Genomic DNA, 13,937 nt, shown 5'->3' on the forward strand with positions numbered 1-13,937 from the left:
GCGAACTAGACTTGAGCCCCCAACTCGCACACAACCACTGTAGATCGACTTATAAACTTAGTCAAGTTTTCTATTGGTTTGCAAAAGCCAATGCTCCTCGAGGAAAGTAAATAGTTTTATGTGGTGTGATGATCACATAGGAATAATTTCATACTCTGCACCCAGAGCTTATATGAATTCCATAAAGCATTGAATGTCTTGTCAAGTGCAAATTTGCATCACACGCAATTCACTTTCAGCTGCGCCTTTATTCAGCAATTCCACAAATTAAATGCCATCTCAAGATCATTGGCAATATCTCGTGGTTTTGTTAGCTTTATCCTAAAAAAATTGGGTTAAAGACATAACAGATACTCAATTTTTCTCCGCCAAAAATGCAAATAGACGAAAGAAACATGATTTAAACGAGGTGTGAGGCCTCAACTGAACCAGCTAAATCTCAATCATCAGTAACATGCATTTAATTCCATTTTTTTTTATAAATAAGTCTTGGGTGCGTTATTTAGGCTTCACTCTGAAAGATTTTATTTATTGGTATCCATATGCTATGAAACTCTGTGCATACTCTGGTGCATGATAGATAAAAGACTTGGCAAATATTTCTTTTCTATTTAATTTGATTAAAATGTTAAGCTAAGATAACAAAAATATATATTTGTTATTCTTCTTTTTTTTATTTTTGCAGATGGTGTATATATTATTTTTTTTAAGATATGGCAACACATATATAATAGTATGGTATGTTACAACTTTTTCAAGAGTGTTATCAATTTTGAACCTCCCTCCACCTTTTCTAAAGATTCTTGTTGTCCCTTATCCAACAAACTCCCAAAGATTTTCCCATAGCATCTCGTTCGTAAAGGTATTTACAGCCTACTAATTAATAAATTAGGTCTGTACAATTTTAAAGAGTAAAACAATTGAACAATGGTACCAAAAGGTGCTTTACAACTGACGAATAAGATTGCAAATAACATGAAATTCTTTCATATTTTTTCTAAAATCCTTTTCAAGTACAAAAATTCAAGTAGGGGAGGACGTGCTATCTTCGAACGATTCAAGCTTCCCACAACTCATTTTTTTTTCAATATGTTTTTAAAGAATTTGACCCATTCTATACATATTAATAGGCAGTCCAATACCTCAAATTTTCCTGAGAAGATCTATGGATCGAATCCATTACGAACATCGAAAAAAAATTGAGTAGTCCGAAGCTTCAGTCGCTCGAAGGCAAGCATACTTTCCCGTATCGCGTAAGGGTGTCTACACATTGTAAGCATTTTTTGTCACAAATTGCTCTTTAGAAGGAAATCGTCCGCACTGTTCTAGGTAGAAACGTCAAAATTCTGTCAAAAATGGGATTTTTGACGAAAATTGCTCCCAATGTGTAGAGGCTTTAAGGATAGTCAGTACCTTTTTCCACTTTTACTATAATCGGTCTTATAATAAATACCATCCTTAAAATCGTAAATACTTCTATATTTAACAATTATGGCATTTTAAGACTATTAAGTTAAAAATTTTAATCGCAAGAGTCCTAAATTTTCAAAATTGTGAGATACTCAATTCTCGTCTGTTTTTACACAAATTCAAGGCATCTTAATTCTTATTAAAATTATAGTGATTCGTAAGTGTCCACTAAATCATTAGATAGTTTAGCAATAACTCCGAACACTATATAGACTCATAATGTACACATTGAGAAGCTTTTGTATTTAAATAAGGAAACTTAAATTATAATAATAATGGTGGCAACAATCTATAGAGGAACTTAGGCCTTCTCGCAAGGAAAGTTCGGAACATCCATTATTATTTTTTTTTTTATACAGGATGAGATTGTCAGTCAATGCTACGTGAAATAAAGTGCAGTGAAGCTCACTGGATGCAATTCGAACACCTTTAACGCCAGAAAAATTCCTGGTGACCTAAGAGGGATTCGAACCCGGGACACTTGCTTCATAGAGCGAGTGTTCTACCACTATTCTTGTCTCAATTAGTTTTGTAGAGAAAGGTGCTTAATGCTTATTTTAAAGATTTTCCATTTTAAAGAAAAATTAATTTACTTCGTTGATCACAATGGCTCCCTTATAGCTCAAACTCCACAGAAACATCAGTATTATAGTCCTTCGAGTTTTCTACCCCCAAATTTTCCATCTTCCATAGCCCCCCCCTCAGGGACTACTTTTTTCGAAACATAGATCTTCCCGTTCCAGATGATTTCTGAAAAATGTTATCACGCTTTTTGTACATCCATCTATTTGGTCATTCCCAGACATAGAATCCAAACGTGTCGCTAATACTTAGACGGTCACGAACCTTCCCCCTTCGCCCCCCCCCCACTGCTTCCTTTTCCGTCCAAAACCATGTCTTTTGAAATTACTCGGAAACTGATTGTATAATTTTTTCTAATTTATTTTATTCTATAATGATTCCGAAATGCCCTAGGTAGACGTTTCGTCCATATACGAAAACACCTTAAAATAATTCCCAATATAGGTTTTATAAGGTCCAACGTTAAAAAAGCGCCCTAGACAGTGTATTTTCAACTTAATGATATCATGTTTCGCAACTGTTTACTAAACCGGTTCTAAACGATTATAAACCTGTTGTAAACCGGCTATGAAGCTTTATCTATTTTTTTTTCAAATTCAATTGTATTTTTTCAAAGATTTATGGGGCAATTTTTCAAGTGCTTAATAAATCGATGTAAGTCGATTGTGAATCGGTAAACGGTAAATTATGTGAAAGTACTTTTAAGGTATAATCATCGAAGTCATAAGTTTGAGCTTTCGAGCATTTCGCAAATTTTATGGGACGCTTTGGCACACCATTAAATGAAAATTTAAATAGTTCAAATAGTGTTTTGGTGCGTAAGTGCTTGATATTGCAAAGTTTCTATTATACTTAAGAAATAGCGAAAATATGATTTTTTTTCTAATCTTCTTGACCCACGTAACGTGTCAATGTAAAGTAAATGATTCAAAGTTATTTTTGAGATATTGAATCTGTTTCAAATTGCGAGCATTTCTCAAAACCTAACCAGTTTTGCAACTCCCTTCAACCATTATATCGAAATTTTATAAATATTTCCAATAATAAAAACAATTTGGAATTAAGAATACAGCATTTTGGAAAGTTGCAGTTTATTCTTCAGCTAAATCTGTATATCTACAAGTTGAATAATTCTTGAGAGTAATTAATATATTTAGATAAACGAACTAATTAAATGAATTACTACATCTGAAAAGGAAAACTTTAAATTAGTATAGTTTTAAAGAATTGATCAGGAAAATATTTAATATTTGCCTGATTTTCTTGATAAATTATAGATATTGCGAAATCTATTTGTTATACCTCCAAAATAGGGAATCAATTAAAATTAAAGTATCAAAAGGGTGTAGTTTACTATGCAGCTTTCCTCCATACATTATTTTGGACAAAAAGCTGAAGATAATTTATTTTACAGCCCATGTAAGCAACTAATAAGAGAAATTGCATCGTTTCCTGTTCTGCACCTCCTTTACACAAACTCTTTTCACTCTTTCACTCTTTCAGTAACTCTACGAAGCTTGGGTAGTTTTTCAACTTCTAAAGTACTCCTTTATGCCCATCATGGTCTCGGGCTCTTCTCTTTTTTCGGGTGTACATATAGCATTATATTGGAGAAACTCTGTGCAATTCATTGGGCTCTATATGTATTAAAGTGGCAGCAAGTTTGCAATGCTGGAGCAAATTGAGGTCGATTCTCTTATGTGATATTTAAAGTGCATTGCGTTTTCATGTTCCTTCTTTTTCTTCATCTTCTACTACTACTATATAAAGAAGGTTCCCTAAACTGGCCAAAACGTGTTTTAACATTTTACACAGACCATGGGTTTATAGTGAATTTTTTTTCACCATATCTCCTTCTCTGCTTCTTAGTTTCAGAATCTCATCGCAATTTTTGGACGAGCTCTCACTCCTCAAGATCTCCCTGCATTGAGAAAAGAAATAACATAGGCGGCGTTTTGTAATCGAAGAGGCATAACTCATTTTCAAGGAATGTGATGGAACTTTTAACTTGGTATATTACCAAAGATTTTCTTAATCAATTTCCTTCAAATTTACCCTTAATTAAATTAAAACACAAAATTTTACAAAACTTCTGCTAAAAACTTAAATTTTTTTACCACTTTTGAGACCATGTGTTGCCCCTTCGGCAATTTTTATGCTTTAAACCGGTACCGTCGTTGCGGGTGACTTTGCACGTTTTTTCGCTGTTTTTCAACTTTACCCTCTAAAAGTGGATAGTTAAAGTGAAGGGAGGGGGGATTTTGAGTCAAATTATTTGTATTCAGTTGTTAATGAATGGATTTTGTACCACTAGCATTAATTTTATAAAATTTTACTACGTTTAAAAGACTCAAGAAAAAAGGCTAGCACGTGGGATAAGGTGCGGGTGACTTTGCACTTTTTAATAAATACTAAAAAATCAACTATTTCTGATAATAAACGACAATCAGTATCTTCATATCTAAGGGTAAGATGCACGAGATCTACAAGATGACGTAGTCGCCATTTTGATTTGACGTTTCTGTCCGCCATTTTGAATAACTGTCAAACCCTAAAACTGGTCCGATTGGGTTGAAATTTTAGTATGTTGTAGATTATATCAAGACCTTTTCAGAACGTATCTATGTTCCAGTCTACGTCAAGTATTTACCTAGATACAGGGGCTCAAAGTTTAAAATTTTGAAATATTCATATTTTGGCGATCTTTATTTTCTAATCCTGAATTTTAAAACATAAACGAAATGCCTCAATAACCATTAAAAATGGTTGAGACTTTTATTTTATATATTTATTTACTCTTATATAATTAAAAAAAAATAAATGAAAAGCACATTTATTTACTTTTTTTATTTTTTCATCTTTGCGAAACAAGTTTGTTCAGATCTTAAAATAATATGCTGATATAAAGAAAAACATTACTTCTCTTTTTGTTTGTTATTTAGATCTCATCGCCTAACGATAGCACTGCCTTTTTTGTGATGGTTTCGATAAAAGAAGCTCTCCGTAGTTCTGTATTCATGAAAATGTCAAAATTTTGATTTTATAGCCCCAGTATCCAGACAATCGCTTGACCTAGGTCGGATTTTATATATGTTCTGAAAAGGTTTTGATATCAGGTAGAACTTACTAAAATTTCAGCCCAATCGGATGAGATTTTTGTTTTGACAGTTATTCAAAATGGCGGACAAAAACGTCAAATCAAGATGGCGACCACACCATCTTATAGATCTCGGTCATTTTATCTTAAATTATCAAAAAATTGGATAATTTTTAGCCAAATACTTCTATAATAAAGCTTAAGAAAACCCATTACATGCAATTTTTAATGTAAATAATGCGTTCTTGAGAAGATTATATGGAAAAAAAAGTATTTTAATAAAAATAATGAACAAAATCGAAGTGGATTATTCTAGCCAGATAAATTTAGAATAGATTTAAGCAATTTACTACTCTGAAATCGATTATGGAATTGCACCTTCAGATAACTTTTTCGCGGAGTCGTTTTTTGACAAAATACCTTTACTAGGATTTCATTGTCTATTACTGAAACTACAAGAATCTTTTTGAGGATCGTTGTATTTTACTTGGTACTTAACATATCCCTATATACTTTGACATGATAGACCGGATCGGCGAAGACTATCAGTAAGTGCTAGAATTGTTCAAAGTCTCACGAACAACGGAGTGCAAAGTCACCCCCCGAGTGCAAAGTCACCCGCAACGACGGTATTTTATAGTATATTCTTATTTAATTAAAGAAAAATGACTTGTCACAATAAAAACTATAAAAAATCTGCAAAAGATGTGAATATTATGATATTAAGATGTGAAGGATATTAACACACTATGTTGTCATGTTCGTCCTTCCAAGTAACCCTGTTGTTCACTCAGTCAGGACTTATCTGAGAACCTTTTTAATCAAAATTTTCCTATAGAATTCCTTAGGATGACGTGCTAGACTGATTTCGACACATTGAACTATTTTAAAATCCTGAATTGTTGTTGTTTTCTTAATAACTATTGGCCCGTGGAACCAATGACTGCCAAAATTCCGAGTCTTATGTTTACGTAAACACCATATTGTGTTATGGATTATTGATTTTCGTAATTTCGTATTGATATTCACGATCATTCCATATGCTTTCGTAGCCTCAAAAACCTAATAGAGCCTCTAACAAGAAAGTTCTATATTTGCTCCATTTTCTCATAGTTTTCTTTATCCAAACTTAGAAAATTAATTGTCAAAGCACTAAATAATTATTGACGTTACACTAAAATTTTGTTATTTTTTAAATAATTGAAATAAATTTGAGTTTATTACAGTGGTCCTATTTTATTGTCCGAACACATAATCACTATTCACGTACTATATGTCAAAATAGAGATCTCTAATGGCCAAAACAACTCCTATTCGACGTATGGATATCACTTGAACATTTCAACATCAAAATTATTTCAACGCATTGGAATAAAAAATTACAAGAGTTAAAAAAGTTGGCATATTAGAGGTGGTCCTATTATTTTGGCCACCACTGTATATATACACTGATGGATCCAAGACGATTAATAGTGTTGACGTAGGCATGTGGAATACTATAACGAATACTGTGGAATTTCTATCTCTCAACAGTAACTCAATCAGAAATTATGGCAATAAAAATACATCTTGTAAAAACAATGTAAGTCCCAATTAAACACACCAAAATTTGTATTTTCTAGGATTTTCTGTCTAGTATCCTTACAATTAAAAATTACAAAGCCAGATAAGATGGATGGCCTTTCTTTGCAGAAATAGCTCATTTAGCCAATTGTTTGAAAGATCTGGGTAAACCGATAGATGTTATCACATCCATATCACGTGGGAGTAATTGGTAACAATAGGGCCGATGAAACAGTAAAACGAGGAATAAGAGCATTTAAATACGGAGGAGAAATGAGCAGATTAGGTCTGGTTTGGAATAGCAAAAAGACAAAGTCTCGTTCAGTGGAGAATAGAATGATTAACGCGGATGATATAGTCAGATATTGGCCTCTATTCTGAGATCAAGATTAAGATTAAATTTCAAGTTGTTAAATATTTCCAAGATCAAGATTTTATATTCTGACGAGATGCATTTGTGGGACTTAAAATGTCTAAACTAAGAACCAAGATTTCAAGATTTTCCACACTTAAAGAAACATCACTTCTGAAACACTTCTCAATTTTCCTCCAATAAAAATTAGGAAAATTCATATTAAACTGCATTAGGTATATTGACATCTTGATCTTGATTTTTTGATTTCAGAATACCAATTTTCTTAATCTTGATTTTGATCTTGGTCTTAGAATTGAGGCAATTATCGCTGAATTCTGCCAGAATGCTAGTTGTATCTTTAGTCTGAAGGGATGGTTCATATTGATAGGGGACTCTCCGGTGGTGACCAGTGGATTTGAAGTCACTTCACAAAGAAAAATACTCTTTCAATCTTTTCCATAGCTTTCGGTCCTGGATTTGGACCTTCTTCAGTGGTCGACAAAACTATGTTTCTTGTATTTTATGAGGATAGTTATTTTGTGTGGGATTGGACAATATCATCACTTTCAGTTTATCAATTGGGAAGGTTTTTTTTAGGAAATTGTTTTCACTGATTTTCAACTTTTGAGTAATTTTTCTTTAGGTACTTATATGATGTGATTTGGCGCTTTCTGTTAATGGTTCATATGTTATGAAACGTGATAACGACAATAAGCCGGCTAATAGCAAATAATCACCGACATTTGTTACGTTTTAGTTCAAAAAACTTAACTCTCAAGGATGAATGGATCGAAATTTGGGAATCAGACAAAAATTACCTTTTCTGACTTCTTGGCATCAGCCTTTGACGAGTATTTAAAGATTCAATACTCAAACAATTATCTCAGAACTGAAAAGTAGTATGCAAAAAAATCAAAAACTTTTCAGAGTATCCACAATACTCAAGGAAAACATAACAATTTTCGAAAAATATACGCAATATTTCTGGAAAACTTGTAGGAACAACTATACCAATTTTAAGTTTTCATAGAAATGGGTATGAGAAGCTTTTCGGGAATCGCGTGAGTAGTTTATTCTGCAGCATATGCAGTTCTTCCCTCGCAAAAATATTGCATTTGCTTAACGTATGTTGATATCCGAGATGATTTGTTTTTCTTCTGATCCTAATTTTTAAAACATTTCAAGTATGTGCCACTTCTATTGCAAAGGTGAAAATTTGTGATGTGGAAAAGAGTTTTAAAACTTCTCTTTGGGTATATAGCAGTATAGCATGAATCTTTTTTTCTTGACTGATGGTGCATTTGTATAGTGCATTTCAAGCATCGAATTTCGATGCGTGAAAATATTGCAAAGATTGGTCCAGCAATAAAACTTGGTACACGAAACTCTCTGCCTTCGCCACTATTTTGAGATTGCCCCTTGGCCTATGTTGTGTTGCCTTTTTGTTCGTTACATGGTCATTTTCTTAAATATCATGGAAGGAAGGCTGAAATAAATTTAATTCACATTCTCACACACGATAAAAAAAAATTTGTGTATAGAGTTTCCAAACCTTTATCGATTCAATGATTTTGCTCGAGGAAAAATTGTACCTCCAATGCAATTGTCTTTTGACTTTGTGTACAATACTACACCGCCATAAAACAACGAGATAGAGTTTTTTTTATTAAATTGCCCATCAGAGGAAAGGGGCCACGCAAAATGTCCAGAAGGAGAAAAAAGTATCCAAATTGTCCAATTGAAGACAAATTCACCTCCAAGTCCGTGCTATTGGAAGCAATATAATGCCCAATTCTTAGGACCGTTGGTGTTGCAGGTGAAAGGTATTTTTTGGGCGTAGCAATTGCATGCACTTTTTATCTTGGCACTCGCAGCTAAAACCCTTCTGCATTGCCCTCGCCATCGTTGTGCGTACATGGAGTGTACATAAAGCAAATATTCAACAATATGAGATAATTGCAGGCCAATTTATTGGCCATTTTGCCCAGCAAGATAACCTGTTCAGCCTCTCTTCTTATATGAGTTCCACGAAATTAGCTTTTCAAATCTGTGGGAAGAAAATCTAGAAGCGTCCCCCTTTATTTTAGTACTCACAACTTTACCATCCATACTAAATACCACCTTAAATAAAATTTTACGAAATGGACGAAATAGTCGGAAAGACAGTTTTAGGGCAGAATCACATTGACGGTAAAATGCTCACCGTCACCGTCAAAGCCTCACCGTATTTCGTTAATTTACGCATTTTCATTGTAATTCTTACCCAAATTCTCCATTACCGTATTACCTTATCTCATACTCGGTTTCACTAGGATAAAATAATATAAGAAAATTGAAGAAATAAAACGAAAAGTCGATAAACCGTGAGCAAAAAAACTGTACGAGAAATTAATCGTACAGTTTTTTTCTCACAGTTTATAGCATTCCGTTTTATTTCTTTAATTTTCTTATATTATTTTCACCTAGTATGAGTATAAGATAAGGTAATACGGTAATCAAGTCTTTGCGTAAGAATTGCAATGAAAACACGCAAATTAACGAAATACGGTGAGCATTTTACTGTCAATGTGATTCTTCCCTTACATCAATTTATGTATCATTTATGGATTTTCATGTGTTCGAGTCAAATATTTTTCAACCATTTCTGAACATTGTTTAACTTCCAATAAAGTTTTTTTTCCATAAAAGTAGATTTTTTAATATTTATTAATGTTTTAAATGTTAAATATTTATATAGGACATTTGAAAATAAATCTAACTATTGCAGAAAGAAACAGGTGAAATAAACTTCAAATTAAACCTAAAAGCAATTTTATTGATTTAATAATAATCTTTAGATCGACTTCAGGAGTCCCCTGACGGTTCTAACAGACGGACGGACAGACAGAAAACCTAAAATAATTTCTCAAAAATCGCCTGAAAAACGAAGATTTTGAGAAAAGTGGTGCTCGGGAGATTGAAGATGAATATCTTGGGGAGTCAAAAAGCGACTACCGCCCTCTGTAGATTTCGAGCAGTACAAATAATAACAGTACAAATTCCACGCCTAAAACAAATAGGGGAGACAAGGGCAGTTTATAATCTCTATAGTTTTTTATGAACATTTGCAAAAAACGAATAGAAGTTTAATTTTAAGCATTAAACATTATCTTAGTCTATTTCCATCGTGCAATACTAGCGGAAACTGGGGCACCACCGAACACTGCCAAAATCTCGAATATTCAAAATCCAGAAAAGGATGAAATTATATGCAGTATAGGCTAAGTGTGCCAAATTTCGGCATAGTTGCATGCAAGCGTCAAAGTCTCAAGCTTGAAATGTAATATTTTAAATACAATTTGATTTTTTTTAATTCTTTCTTCTGAAAGAGTGTTGCTTGGAACCTTGTAAAGAGTTTACCGTCTTTATTTACTCTAAAATCATTCTTAATACATTTTAAAATGAATGCAAATGTAAACATTACTTTGGTACCCTATTTCGGCCACCTTCATTCTCATAGTTCTTTGCCCTTAGGGAATTCTTCCAATATCTTTTTGACGTCATCTCGTTTGTGGAAGCTACATTTTTTATTATTCTTTTGCATTGTATAATCTCAAGAGTATGTAAAATCTAAAAGTTCATTGAAATTCTAGGACCAAAAAAGGTGGCCGAAATTGCAAGCTGGCCGGAATTTGGCACACTTACCCTAATGTGTAGAATAATTCCCCAAGACACAGAAAATTCGCCTTTACCTCCAGAAAACGCAGATGCAATCATGGGAGTAACTATGATACTTTTAAGAATTCGGGATTTTGGCTTTCGCCATTTTGACCGAGGCCCCAAAAATTCGTATATCGATATCGCCCTACCTCCCCTACACACAGAAAAATTTGTACACAAAATTGTTACACCGAGGGCTGTCCAGATTTGAAAAAGTGTTTGGTAAAATTTTAAGCAAGTGTTTGGCACACAATTTGTTAACTTTTGGTACACAACTTTTTACCATTGGGTACACAATTTTTTAACATTTGGTGGAGAAATTTTTAACATTTGTTAACATTTTGTGTACTTTTTGTTTTATTTCTTTTTAACCACGGTTAACGTTTTGAGCAAGTTCTAGAAAAAAATATTTTGTAAAATTGTTCGTAAATGTTTGTGAATTCCTATTGAGGATTTACGAAACGCTCGTAAATCATATAACCCACTAAAATGTTTCTAAAGTATTATATTTTTTCGCAAATACTGTCCGTAACATGATCAATCAATAAGCATTTTTTGCTCTTTTACAAACATTTGTTCGTACATTTTCGTTTGTAAAAGAACAAAAAATGCTCATTGGTTGATCATGTTACGGACAGTATTTGCGAAAAAAAATAATACTTTAGAAACATTTTAGTGGGTTATATGATTTACGAGCATTTTGTAAATCCTCAATAGTAATTCACAAACATTTACGAACAATTTTACAAAATATTCTTTCTGTATGTAGGCTAATAGCATTTTTCAACGATAACTCAGATTTTCAATTATAGCTTCCATTGTGTGACTTATCGCTAAAAGAAACATTATTCAGTCATTACTAAAAATATTTTATTTAAATATAGCTAAAATATAACAATTTCTCTATACACATTATATATTTTTTTGAAAACTATACAATAATAAGAGTTAATTATGCAAAGTGAGAAATATTTCTTGTGTTTAATTTTGTCAACATACATATTTCTTTCTTTGTTTTTACCTTAAGAAGTTACGTGGGTCAAGAAGACTTAAAAATGAAATATTTTCTCTAATTTTTTTCAGAATTATAAAAAAAAAAATGTAATTGAAGCTCTCAAGCATATAAAAAGTACAATATTTGAATTATATTTTCTAAAATTTTTATTTAAAGAATTTAAAAATTTAGCCATGGTAATACCTGATTTTTAGAGATTTTTTTGGAAAAAATATACTTTTCAGTGGAAAAAATTTCTCATAATTCGTTGATTTGAAATCTAAAAATCAAATATTCCCTGTTAACCAATGAGTTAAACTAGTCCTTGAACGAAGAATTTTATGTTTGTTTGATCAGAACTTATTCTAAATTTTCCCTAAAATCAAAAAAGTTATTTTCAAAAATCCTTCGTTCGTGGACTAATTTGACTCATCAGATAACAAAAAATATTTAGTTTTTGGATTTCAGATGAACCAATTCCGAGAAATCTTGTCCACCGAAAAGTATATTTTTACTAAAAAGGTCTCCAAAAATCCCCAGAAAGCCCCAAAAGCTGAATTTTTAAATTTTTTGATTGAAAATGTTTGAAAATATAGTTCAAATGTACTTTTATATGCCTAAGAGCTTGAATTAAATAATATTTTTATTATGTTGAAAAAAATTCCAGAAAAATATTATGTTTTTTTTTATCAAAATTATATCATTTTACTTGGATACTATAGTATCCATTTAAATATATATATTTAGATTTTTTCAGCAATTGTACTTACAATTCATCACAATTAGTGATTCATCAACTGGCACATAAAAGCGTCTTATATCTAATCGTGTTCCACCTTAAATAAGTATGGTTGGAGACAATTTTGTAGTTATTTATTAATTTCCCGACTGAAATACTATGAAATCTTTGAATACTTGCTTCAAAGATGGTCGCTTAGTTTCACGGCTACTTCCAGTTGAACGTAGAAGCGTTATTCAACAACTCATATATTTCTGGGGACCATTCTGAAACAATTATTTAGAATAAGTTAATTCTCAGTCAGTCTATTAGTAACATTAAATGGATAAGAGGAGGTAAATATGATTCAAATCAGTGAAGAAATACGTTTTCTACCATATTACTAACTTTTTGCATTGAAACCCCATTATTAAGAGTGGTTCTACAAAAATTGGTATAGAAAGTTGTTTGGTTAATAAATAAATTCATTTAATTGGTTCAAGCAAATGTTTTTTCTAAAAATTTCATTAACTATCGAAACATATCACATCAGATAATTAAAAATTTGAAAATAAATGACATAAAATTATTTTTATGTTTATAAAAATTATTTTTATAGCAGTAGTATAAAATTTCACAAAATTTCAAGAACGATCTGAAAATTTCAACATGTGCTTCTTTAAAATTTTTGAAAAGAATTAGGATAGAAAATTGTTTGAATTATGACTAAATTTATTAATTTTAAAATCTTAAACATATTATACAATAAAATTTGAAGAAAAAATTACGTTTGTTTTTTCCTTCAAATTAAATAATTATTTAATTTAATATTTCGAAAGTTTCAAATTTTTCTTGAAATTATCATATGCCTAATGCACTAACTGAAAACCTGGACACAATGGGGCCCAAATGGAGGCTTGGGTGCTGCTGTCTTGTAAGGTACAGCTTCCTTTCTAATCTAATCTGAATTGGAAACCTCGAATAGAGTAAATTTTAGATTTAGAAAATGTGGCGGATTACCTTTACGATGAACTTGTAGAAAAGATCTGACGATTTCATAAGAGCTGGTGGAGCCACCTCCACAGTGGACTTCCAATTTACTGCCACTTTGTGGAGCAAGGGATGGCCTTGGTTAATCTAGCAAAGGGAGCAGCTTTGAAATAAATATATTTCTTGCCAAATGCTGAGATAGTTGACGGCGTCAGTTTCATCAAACATCTCCAGCTTCCCGGAGTTATTCTCGAGCTGTAGACAAAAAAAACCATAATAAACCGCTTCTCTGAAGAATTTCACAGATGGATGAAAAACTTACCTGCTTTTTCCAGGTCTAAAAACACTTTTTTCTCACGGAAATCGACACTAAACCACGCGTTTTCACCATCATATTTGACCACCGTATTTATATCATCCGCCATGATTCGCGAGAAACTGTCAAATGATGAGAATATTGTGCTAAACT

The 13,937-nt window shown here is 32.1% G+C and overlaps 1 long non-coding RNA gene across 1 annotated transcript; it reads right to left on the reverse strand.

Annotated features, from left to right (window-relative positions):
* Positions 1-11,614: 11,614 nt before the first annotated feature.
* LOC129805737 (uncharacterized) lies at positions 11,615-13,937 on the reverse strand. The gene is made up of 3 exons (XR_008752117.1): positions 13,791-13,937; positions 13,499-13,723; positions 11,615-12,765 (listed from the first exon to the last, which is right to left on the reverse strand). It is a non-coding gene; the product is annotated as an uncharacterized LOC129805737 (long non-coding RNA).

This window comes from Phlebotomus papatasi, chromosome 3 (assembly GCF_024763615.1).
Source record: "Phlebotomus papatasi isolate M1 chromosome 3, Ppap_2.1, whole genome shotgun sequence".
Lineage (NCBI taxonomy): Eukaryota > Metazoa > Arthropoda > Insecta > Diptera > Psychodidae > Phlebotomus > Phlebotomus papatasi.